Below are 12,500 nucleotides of genomic sequence, written 5' to 3' on the forward strand. Positions count from 1 at the left end.
AGTTTTTTTTTATTATATTATAGTTTCCATCTTATGAAGAATGAAGTGAACAACACACCATTATTGTTCTTTAGACCCGAAAAGATGTGTTTGTTCTTACAAAAGTATCTCTAATAAACTATAAAGGTTAACAGTTGCACATTGTTATTTTATAGGTTGGTTACGATTGTTTTGGCCGATAAAAAGGGTTAGCATTTTACTTTTCATCTGACACTTGGCATACTTGAGACAAGACACCTGTTAGGTTTTATACCGGAATGTGATGAGAAAAGTGAGTATAAAGTCTTTCCAAAGGACTCAACTTTGATCCACCCAAAGTGGGTCTAAACCCCTGACTCACAAGACTGCCGTACTGCGGAGGAAAATTTGGCCAGAGAACTCGTCCTTCAAATATCGACCGATTAAAATGGCCTCTGTGTCTTCCTCGAATGACCCTCAATTTTTACAAACTCTCAAACCTAAGACGTCCTTATAATTCCCAGATTTCAGAATTTTTGACAAGATGAGGGCCAATTTAATCAATCAATTTTTAAGAGGACGAGCTTTCTGGCCAAATTTTATAGATGTTTTTTATCAGAATACAGCAGAAAAACTCAAGGTAACAAGCCAAATGACGTATGTACCACAAAAACAAAGCAGCGCAAACGTGATTAATTTTGGTGCCTGTTGCACTGATTTTTTAATATATAATATAATGATAAGGTAATATTTTAAAAAGAGAAAGAGAGAAAGAATGAAATAAAAAAAATAATAAAATTACACAATAAGATAATTTTTAGCTTTTACAGGTGACTCCGAACATGTCCTACAAGATTAGGTTTCTGAAATAATGCTCTAACTGTCTTTAGTCAAGTCTGAGACAGATATAAGAGGATGAGATCAAAAAAGACTTGAGGAGATCCAAGTTTCTGATTTCCTCCCATTGGGGGCGCGGTCACTTAAGCGTTGGCTAGATTCTTTCTTAACTTGAGTCATCCCAAAACGAATCGGGTTATCCGACTCCAGTGAAAAACGACCTCCACCACACGATGAAGTAGTGTAAAATCACCAAAAGGCTACAAATAGAGAGAACAATAATATCTCTTCCAGACAAGGCATGTCAATTTACGCAAACCTTCACAGAGACAAAATATAGAGGAAAGCTTTAGCGATGAATGGTTAATTGTTGTTGTTGTTGTTGTTGTTGTTGTTGTTGTTGTTGTTGTTGTTGTTGTTGTTGCTGTTGTTGTTGTTGTTGTTGATATTGTTATTGTTTGTTGTTGTCTGAAAATGGGTTTTGAACCCGAAGTGATCCGAATTATGTAATTTGTTCTTAACCGAAATGAAAACATTCATATAGCTCAATTCCTTAAACGGTGAATGGTGCATAGTACTGTGACCATTTTATTAAGGAGGGTACTTGACGTCTATTAAGCATCCAATAAATAACAATGTGAAATTGAATGTAAGCTCCAATTTAATATACGAAAACAGATAAAATGGACGCTTCGGGTGTCCCTTTTATAAACAAAACAGGATGAATGAAACACTACAGACGAATGGGATAATGTGGTAGTGGCGTTGTTAAGATGAATAAACAAAAACAAAACCGGGGTAAATTCTGGCTTCAGGGACCTTTTTGTTCTGAATGGCTATTCCATAAAGTAGGCGACACGCCGGGTTGGTCGTATGTCCGGATCAGTTTAGAGATAACGGTTTAGCAAGGTTCTACTGTAAATAAATTTATCAATAGATTGTGTCATCGCTCATCTAAAAGTTATTGATCACAATTATTCAAAATGTTTATATATCATTAATATGATGAACTTATTGCAACGTCCGTGAGCGGTCGCGCGAAACAGCATCCTTCTACAAGTGATAACGGAAATGACCATAAACGATAGCTAACTTGGTTTGAAATAGTGCTCCTACCCGACGTGTACTTATTTGCAGACTGTGACCCAGACACAATTATGGGCTTGATATAACATTGTTGTAATGGACAATATTTTGCGTTGGTTTGAGAGTATTTCAAATAGGCTAGCACTATTCAGTATCTGATACTGAATAGTGGTTTTGCACTATTCAGTATCTGATACTGAATAGTGCTTTTGTACTATTCAGTATCTGATACTGAATAGTGGTTTTGCACTATTCAGTATCTGACACTGAATAGTGGTTTTTGTACGGTGTTTTTTTTCTTCCGAAACCTGACAAAGTTATGGGAAGAGGACAGCTGTGGGAGTGAATCTGGGACTCAGAAAAGTGTACACCAGTGGGGAGTGAACCTGGGACTGGGTTTCGGCGGGTTTCGTAATAAAAAGCAATTACTTTTTACGAAACGCGACGACACCCGGCAATATCCGACAAAGTTATGGGAGGTAGGCAGCAGCGTGTGTGTGTGTGTGTAGGGGGGGGGGGGGAGGGGATGAACCTGAGATTCAGGGAAGTGTACACCAGTGAGGAGTGAACCTGGGACTCTGGGTTTTGTAAAAAAGCAATAAAAAATGTGGGGGGGGGGGATTACTTTTTTTTACGATACCCGACAATATGCGGCAAAGCGTGGGGAGTGAACCTGAGACTCAGTGAAGTATACACCAGTGGGGAGTGAACCTGAGACTACGGTTTTCGGCGGGCTTCAGCTAGTTTCATATAAAAGCAATTACTTTTTTACGAAACCCGACTAATCCTGGCAATATCCGAGAAAGTTATGGGTAGAAGGCAAAAGTGGGGAGTGAACCTGAGATTCGTGGAAGTAAACACCAGTGAGGAGTGAACCTGGGACTGGGTTTCGGCGGGTTTTGTAAAAAAAAAGCAATTACTTTTTGTTTACAAAATGCGCCAAATCCCAACAAAATGGGGCAAAGTTATGGAAAGTAGGCAAATAATGGGGAGTGAACCTGAGACTAAGGGAAGTGTACACCAGTGGGGAGTGAACCTGAGACTCTGGTTTTCAGCGGGTTTCAGCGAGTTTCATATAAAAGCAATTACTCTTTTACGAAACCCGACGAAACCTGGCAATATCTGAGAAAGTTATGGGAAGTAGAGTGGGGAGTGAACCTGAGATTCATGGAAGTGTACACCAGTGGGGAGTGAACCTGAGACTCTGGTTTTCGGCGGGTTTCAACGAGTTTCACATAAGAGCAATTACTTTATTATGAGACCCGGCAATATCCGACAAAGTTGTGGGAAGTAGGCAACAGTGTGGAGTGAACCTGAGACTCAGGGAAGTGTACACCAGTGGGGAGTGAACCTGAAACTATGGTTTTTGGTGGATTTCAGCGAGTTTCACATAAAAGCAATTACTTTTTTTACGAAATCCGGCAATATCCGACAAAGTTGTGAGAAGTAGGCAACAGTGGGGAGTGAACCTGAGACTCAGGGAAGTGTACACCAGTGGGGAGTGAACCTGAGACTATGGTTTTCGGCAGGTTTCAGCGAGTTTCACATAAAAGCAATTACTTTTTTACGAAGCCCGGCAATATTCGACAGTTATGGGAAGTAGGCAACAGTGGGGAGTTAACTTGAGATTCAAGGAAGTGTACACCAGTAGGGAGTGAACCTGAGACTCTGGTTTTCGGCGGGTTTCAGCGAGTTTCATATAAAAGCAATTACTTTTTTTACGAAACCCGACAAAACATGGCAATATCCGACAAACTTATTGAAGCAGGCAACAGTGGGGGGTGATCCTGAGATTCAGGGAAGTGTACACTTGTGGGGAGTGAACCTGGGACTCTGGATTTTGTAAAAAAAAGCAATACCAAGGGGAGGGGGGATTACTTATTTACGAAACCCGCCAAAACCCGACAAAGTTATGGGAAGCAGGCAGCAGTGGGGAGTGAATCTGGGATTTGGACACTGATGAGGATTGAACCTGGGACTGCGAAAGGCTGATTCCAGTTTACAGTGAGCTCAGAATGTACTTTTATTTCGAAACCTACCGAAATTTTCAAAAGTTATGGGAAGTGGGCACCATTGGGCAATGAACCGGGACTCAGGGAAGTGCACACCGGTTGGGAGTGAACCTGGGACTGTGAGAAGAGGATATCAGTGGAAATGAACCTGGGACTAGGGAAGATGGATACCAGTGGGAAATGAAGCCGGACTATGGGAGATGGGTACCAGACGAGAATGAAGCAATTACTTTTTTACGAAATCCGCCAAAAAACCATAGACTTAGGTTTACTCCCCAATAGTGCACACTTCCCTGAATCTCCGGTTCACTCCCCCACTGTTGCCTACTTTCTTTCCATAACTTTGTCGGATATTGTCGGGTTTCGTAAAAAAGTAATTGCTTTTTTTTTTACGAAACCCAGCCCCAGGTTCACTCCCCAACGGTGTACACTTCCCTGAGTCCCAGGTTCACTCCCCACTGCTGCCTACTTCCCATAACTTTGTCGGGTATCGGCGTGTTTTGGCAGGTTTCGTAAAAAAAGAAACACCCCTAACAATACCACGTGTATTCAGTAAATAGATGTCAATTGTAGTCTAATATTCAGTATCTATTTAAATGATTATTATTATTATTATTATTATTATTATTATTATTATTATTATTATTATTATTATTATTATTATTATTATTATTATCACGTAAATTTTAATATAGTACGGCAATTAATTCACGGAAGTACATCGCTCAATTAAAAAATGCAGAAAGTCTGCCCACATATTTATAATGAATCCGTTTTGCCTTAGATGACAAAACAAACAAACAAACAAAAAACAAGAACAACAACAACAACAACAACAAATGAGACAAACAGAAAAAAAACAAGATTTTAAAAAATAATGAACAATAGAAGAGCACAATAATGAAAAACAACAACGAGATGATAACACATAAAAGATATTCATAATAAATCGATAACTGATTAAATTACTCCAACTACTTGATTAAAAAAAAATAATCATCATAATCATAATAGTGATGATGACGATTACAACAACAATAATAATAATAATAATAATAATAATAATAATAATAATAATAATAATAATAATAATAATAATAATAATAATAATAATAATAATAATAATAATAAAAGTACAATAGTATAATATCAACATTAAAGTATATTACAAGCAAATAAAATTATAAAAACAAAAGTTTAAAAAATATCAATAGACAGAAGGAATTTAAAAAATAATGGGAAAAAAAAAAAAAGTTACCCCTACCGGGATTTGAACTCTCGAACCTTAAAACTCAGAGTCAAACAGCTTATATCCACCAAGCCATGGTGTCACTGAACTCTTAGTGACATTTAATCATGTCTATTTAGACATTTAAAAATGGATTTGAATGCCACTCTTATTTTGATATTTTGAACTATTTTAATTGCATAAAAGCAGAAATTTAAAAAAAATTACGATCAAAATATTTTTACAGCTTTGAATCGGGCTGTCAGTTAGTGCATGTGTTCAATCTGGAAGTAGGTCAGCAGTTCATTTCCATTCAACCGAGATTGTCGCACTTTTCACTCTCTCTATAAAAAAAGAGTTCCTTATGGATACTGAATAGTGGCAAAGCACTATTCAGTATCTGATACTGAATAACCACTTCCTTTCAAATATAACAATGATCACAAATAAATAAGTGCATGTCGCGCCTACCCCATCCCTCCCCCCAAAACCCAGTGAAACATTGGAAAACATTTGCACCGGAGACGTCTAACATTTGACATTTAAATAATAATTTTGAAATCATCTGCTTTTGTCAAATCTTTTACGTCATCCACTACTTGATCTTTCATTTTGAATACATTTTGACATAGTGACTCGCCTTTTAATCAAAATGTCTTGGGTTCTTATTCCCGATCGATTATTCTATACTGAAAGCGATATATTCCTTTATGTTAAATCACTTTTGTTTTTGGTATCTTTACATGATAACATTTTGGTGCCTGTTGCACTGATTTTAAAAAATACAATTTAACAGTTATCATGCTTAACAATTAATTTTAATGTTAAAGTACCTAGAATTTTGAATGAAGAGGATATGATGCAAAAACGATCCTTTCTGATTGTTTTGTAAGTAAAAGCTTTCTGGCCAAAAAGGTTGTTATAAATGTGATTTGTAAGAGCACAGCAAAGCAATCAATGCTAGTTGGTTTCTTTTTTGTACAGTCAGTCTAGACTAATGACATTGCCGAATTCTGAAGAAAAAACAAAACACGTTTTTTGAAACATTCTCTAGAAAACTCGTTCTTCAACGATCGATTAAAATGACCGTCATCTTGTCAAAAACTTGGGAACTATGACCCCAAGGAAGTTCCAAGTTTGAGAGTTTTTGACAAGATGCGAGTCATTATAATCACTCGCTGTAAGAAAGACGAGTTTTCTTGCCAAATTTCTAAAAACGTGTTTTTTCAGACTGCGCAGTCTAGTAAATTGATTGTGGTGAAAAAGTGAAATAAGGTGACCAAGCTAGAAGTTAGAAGACGAGGTCATGGAGTGTCATGTGCATCTTCTCATCTTGTCAGGTCGCGTGTATTGGGTGACAAGGACGAAAGGAGGACGTGCTGTATCAAATTGCATGGTGGACACAGTGGACAATGAAGAAAATGGGAATTCCCACTCCTTATCGCAGACAATAAATGCCTGAATGTCTCCTTCACATAAAATGGCTTTTTCTCTTTTAAATCTTCTTCCTCTCACAAACTAACCAACCGAAATAGTTTCTCCGGGTTACCATTGTAGGTGGCATTATCCTCCCCCCCCCCCCCAACTCTCTCTCTCTCTCTCTCTCTCTCTCTCTCTCTCTCTCTCTCTCTCTCTCTCTCTCTCTCTCTATCTCTCTCTCTCTCTGTGTCTCTCTCTCTCTCTCTATCTCTTTCTTTATGTGTTGTGTCTCTGTGTGTGTGTGCGCGCGCGCGCGCGTGCGTGTGTGTTTCTCATGAGGGGGAATACATTGTAATGATTTATTCATAGTTTAATAGTGTACAATCTCCTGTATCCAAAACGTCTAATATTCTTCGACTATGAAAGTAACTCATAATCATCTATTTCCCTGCGGTCAGCATTGGTAAGTTTCACATTCAGGGAATGCATTTGTTGTCTATTTCAGCCCCTTGATTGGTCACAACAAGAAAATTACAAGGACGGAAACACACGGGATAGTCATTTTTACATGGATTGGTGTGTTTTGTGACCCAACGCCTCAAAACGGTATTATGTCGGGGTGAACAAGATGACAAAAATTGACTCGAAAGTTGAAATGACCAAAAATAAGAGGTTTACCATTCTTTCATTTCTTTGCATTTATTAAACTTTATTTTTATCGCACCCTATAACACTACAAGCTTGCGAGTATGTGCAATTGCACGATAAAAATATGATAAGTTTATATTTTTATTCAACGCGTTCAAAGTATTATTCAACGATTACGCATTTACTAAGAAATGATAGGACTTTCCAATGGGAGGGGTGGAAAAATTTAGTTTTTGTCATTTCAAGTTATTATAACTAATGTTTTTATTAAAACAAATATTTTCAAATTATGAATGCAAGTTCAATTTTCAGTATTTGACCACCCCGACTTAAAACCGATGGGTCACATTTTGGGATTTTCATTAACTCTTAGAAACCAGCAATACTTGAGAAATGTTGTTTACGTCAAAGTTGTCTTCCTAAGAGCATTCACTGTGTTGGACCACATAAGTCTACCGTAACACTATATAATAGTAGAACTCTGTGTGTTGGACACAACTAAGGGACAGAATCGGTGACAAACACATTCCCCTAGTACAACGTAACTATAAAATACTTTTTAAAAGTCTTCGTTTAACGATTATTTTAGCAAATTTAAATCAAGATCCATCGACATGATATGTATTAAAAGTTTTCTGGACAAAACGTAAAATTAATGTCGTTTTATTAACCAGTTAACTTCCGTACTCTGGGAAGACGAGCATTTTTTTTTTTAAATGGTCAGAAAACTCGCTCTTCAAATAACGGTCTATTTAAATAACCCCCCTCTTAGCAAAACCTTACGTTTAGCTTTCTTGTTCTTTTTCTTACTTTTTTTAGCATTTGAAAGGTCTAAGCAGTATGTGAAGTTGAAACCAAAAATTCGTTATTTTATTGATGTTTCCGTAGAAATAGACAAGTCTGTATGGTATGAAGTAATGAACAAAAATGAATATAAGATGAGAGCTTCGCAAAAGAACAAAATAGCAAACACGGAACGTTTTGGGCTCAAAACGCTTCTTCAGCCAATATTAAAAACAAATAATGGAAGGGAATGAGAAAATGAACGTTATTATTTTTTCCAGTCCACTGCTTCTAGCAGCTTACTATCATTATGATATGATGTGAAACGTTTCAGACCAAAAGACGGATAATTTTGTCAGTGGATGACAGGTAAATACATTTTTTTAAAATGTTGATCGTAACACTTTGATAAGTCAGTACATTATAAACTACGCAGGATCAGAATTATCATTTCAACAAAAGGCAGGAAGTTTGTCCCCCTCACGCGATCTGAGACGAGAACAAAACCAAGCAGGTGGGTATGGTGTGGAACAGGGGGAGCCGTTCTTACCTTTAAACCTATCAGAGTAGAATATCTCTCATTTAATCAGTTAACTGTCGTACGGTACTCTGGAAAGACTCGGAAGTTAGACATTTGGCCAGAAAAACCATGTTTCAAATATCGATCGAGTTAAATGATATTCATCTTGGCAAAAACTTTCAAACCTGGGACCTCAAGATGCCCCGGGTTTGAAGAGTTTTTGCCAAGATAAGGGTCATACAAATCGATCGATATTTGAAGGACGAGTTTTCTGGACAAATTTTTTAATACGTGTTTTTTCAGAGGACCGCAGTTAATCCAACGAAATCTAGGTCAAGTACATTACAGTGCTTGAATACACCCAAAATCTCTACTGTTACGAGTGGGTGAGAGGCGTAGAGAATAGATAGGCCTTTAATTCAAATTTACAATCGTCTACTGTGATTTTTATTTTAATTAGTTCTTTAGAGCCGTAAGGCCCATGAAATCGAAGTCTGTCTGTTTCATTAGCATAAAATCGACAGGGTGGCTTAGCCCTATCACCTTTGGAACAGACGCCTGACTGTTCCAAGTTGTTTCTGCCGGGTCTGAAGTAGACCCAACTGCCGAATTACTGCTGGACAGGGGGTGGAAGTTTGATAGAAAAGATATATCCCATAATCGACTAGGGCCCTCCAATAACTGCTAGTCTAATCTATACAAAGACCATGCCGACCCCCTCTTTCCACTTCATTCACCGTTATGAGTCGCAGCCATTTAAAATAAGTATTTTCGTCATTTATTTAATCATAACAGGTCAACAAACCTAACTGTTCTAAATAAGAGAACTATAAAATCGTTGACGTGGCGCATTACAGACACTGCACTGCTCTCTTGCTGAAAACCAAAGACATAGTGTCAGGTTCGAGTAATTCAGAACATCGCTTGTAAAATATTCATGAAATTACTTTTCCCATCCCCCATTTTATTTTGCTGTTGAGATTGTTTATTTGTTTTGTTTTATTTTTTTTGTTTTGTTTTGATTTTGATTTTTGTTTGTTTTGTTATTGTTTTTTTTTCGGGGGGGGGGGGGGGGTATTTTGTTTTGTTTGTTTTTTGGGGGGTTTTTTTGTTGTTTTTTGTTGTTTTTTTTTTGGGTTTTTTTGTTTTGTTTGTTTGTTTTTTTGTTTTTTTGGTTGTTTTTTTTTTTTTTTTTTTTTTTTTTTTTTTTTTTTTTTTTTTTTTTTGTTGTTTTTTTTTTTTTGGGGGGGGGGGGTCAGTTTTAAGTTATTAGAGTAGCATACGTCCTTGTAAAGGGCCTTGATATACTATAAAGTGGATAAAGCTCTTTATATTTGCGGTTGGTGGAGGGGGGGGGGGGGTTGAGTGCAATATAGATAGTATGCAGATGACGTCACTCAGGCCTTTGTTATTGTTTTTGCCATCCGCGTTTGTGAGTTGTTCTCACTAAACTGTATTAACCAGACTATAAAAGTTCATGGTTACACAGAGTTTGTGTGTTGGTCCGTTATACTTCCGGATGGCAATGTTGTGAACTCCTTGGCCAAGCGCATTCTATCTATACACGTATAGGATCTGGGAGTCACTGCCGAAAGGAACTCTTTCTACCGGATGAAAACACATGAACATAAAATAAGTCTAGAATTTATTTTTAAAAAGATTGCAAATGGCTTCTCTGTGTGTCACGTTATGTATGACGGATGCACCGTAATCATTAAAATAATTCTACCAAACTGGAATATCAAATTTCGTCATCAAATTCATAAACTGATGGTAAATTCATGAGGGAAAACGAGAAAAATATGACAGGGGAAAAGATATCCTAACCTCTATACAAATAACTTTTCAACTCGCCTTCTGTATTACATCCTATTATTTTTGTTTTTGTTTCGTTGTTTTGTTGTTTTTGTTGGGGGTTATTTTCGGGTGTTGTTATTTGTTTCGTTTTGCTTTGTTTTTTGGTTTTTTTTTTGTTGTGGGGTTTATTTTGTTTGATTGTTGTTGTCGTTGTTGTTATTTTTTCTCTCTGTGGTCACAGGGAGAAACATTAATAACTCTTCTGCTGTACCACGGCAAACACATTGATCAGAAAACATTTGCATATCAATACATTTGTATATCAATAGATTACATTGAACTCCCTCTAAAAGTCTTAAACCCGTGACTGATTGGGAGGTGGGGGTTATTTACTCCATGTTATACTGAAGCAAACGTTCATTGTATGGTGGGTTTTTTTTAAAGTGTTTGGTCGGTAATATCCTTATTAGACAAAGGTGATGCATGTAAGAACTAGTTCCCATCTAGACTGGGATGGAAAACAAATTAACTGATGCTAAAAATTCCATTCCACGCCATCTCCTACTCTTAAAATATAAAACAATTATTTTTTTTAAAGAAAAAAAGTAAACAACTTTTCTGTGTATCGAACTTTGTCAGCGTGCACTTTTCCTGGATTAAAACAATAAAAATAAACAAACTCGCTCCAATTATCCTCTAATGAGAAATTTGTATTTAGAATAAAACATTCCTATCGTAATAAGCACACGCCAACTCGAGCCGTGCACTGATAAAATATATTATTACTGTTTTGGCAAGAAGAGTTTCACTTCATTATGCTTCGTTATAGGAATTACAATGCCCACAAAATGTCAAAAAGTTTTGAACCTCGGACTTCAAAGAATTCATGGAAGAGGAAAAACTCATGAAATTAGTTAATCATAGACCATGGTGATTTGGAGGACTTGAGGAAAAGACATTCAAATTTAGAGAGGGAAATTTTCAAAAGTCATATTTTAAAGCTTTGAAAAAATGAGCTAAATATAATATCGAGAAACCCATAGATTTTGACCAGGTTTCTGTCTTCTGGTTGTGATGATGTCAGAAATTAAATCATAATTCGATTTTTATATTCAGATTTGGAAAAGATTTAGTAGTTGTTTTGTCTTTTTAAAGAAACAAAAACAAACAAAAAAAAAAAACAAAAAAAAGTGATCGTAAACTCTATGTAAATCAGCTAAACAGTGTAAAGTAATTTGTTTCTTGGGTTTCGTGTTACCTCGTATATTATGTGTAGTCTACACACCTGTATTGCCAAAGACATCAGAGATGTTACTTACTCCTTTGACAATTCGGGATTGACTCCATAAAAACAACACGTTATAGGAAAATATTTATTTTCAAATACAAAAAAAAAAAAAAAAAAAAAAAAAAAAAACATTCATAGGAAGAATTCAAAATCAGGTGGCTTGACACGGGTATCAAAGTGACAAAGATCACACAGATACTTCATTGGCCATATTTCATCTTAAGTATTCGGCGAGCTGCAATGTAATTTTCTTTTTAATAATTTTATTTTTAAAATGAGGGAGTGAATTCAGCCTTTTTGGTAAATGTGCGTATTAAAGTTGGTTAGAGATCAGAGAAGGAGTAAAAAAAAAAAAATCTAAAGGTCTGGACTATTAAAATTCCAATTTGGATATGACGACATCCAGTTTACTGCGCAAAAGGTAACGCCACCCTTTGGCTTTTTGAGATAACGAGATAGGTGAGGGGTTGTTTAAATGATAAAACTGTTAAACAGGTGCTTGAAATAATTCTTTTAAAAAAAAATAATAATAATATAGTCTCCTACCCTATGAGGAGAGAGAGAGAGAGAGAGAGAGAGAGAGAGAGAGAGAGAGAGAGAGAGAGGGGGGGGGGGGAGACAGAAGGTGCAACTGAGTGGACACAATGAAAGATAATATTATATCACAGAGATAGAGCGCGTGGGAGGCGGGGAGGGTGGATAGGGAGATGTGGAGAGAGAGAGAGAGAGAGAGAGAGAGAGAGAGAGAGAGAGGGGGGGGGGAGGTGCAAACCTTTGAACTTGAGAATGGCATAATTATAATGGTAATAATGGTAATAACAATAATAATAATAATAATAATAATAATAATAATAATAATAATAATAATAATAAATATAATAATAATAATAATAATAATAATAATAATAATAAAATAAATAAATA

The 12,500-nt window shown here is 36.3% G+C and overlaps 1 protein-coding gene across 1 annotated transcript in view; it reads right to left on the bottom strand.

Moving 5' to 3' along the window:
* Positions 1–12,500, bottom strand: part of LOC144968713 (fibroblast growth factor receptor 4-like) — a 41,232-nt gene that overhangs the window by 27,393 nt on the left and 1,339 nt on the right. The gene's annotated exons all lie outside the window — the stretch shown is intronic.

This window comes from Berghia stephanieae, chromosome 3 (genome assembly GCF_034508935.2).
Source record: "Berghia stephanieae isolate SIO BIC M18660-M18661 chromosome 3, UCSD_Bste_1.3, whole genome shotgun sequence".
NCBI classification, from domain to species: domain Eukaryota; kingdom Metazoa; phylum Mollusca; class Gastropoda; order Nudibranchia; family Aeolidiidae; genus Berghia; species Berghia stephanieae.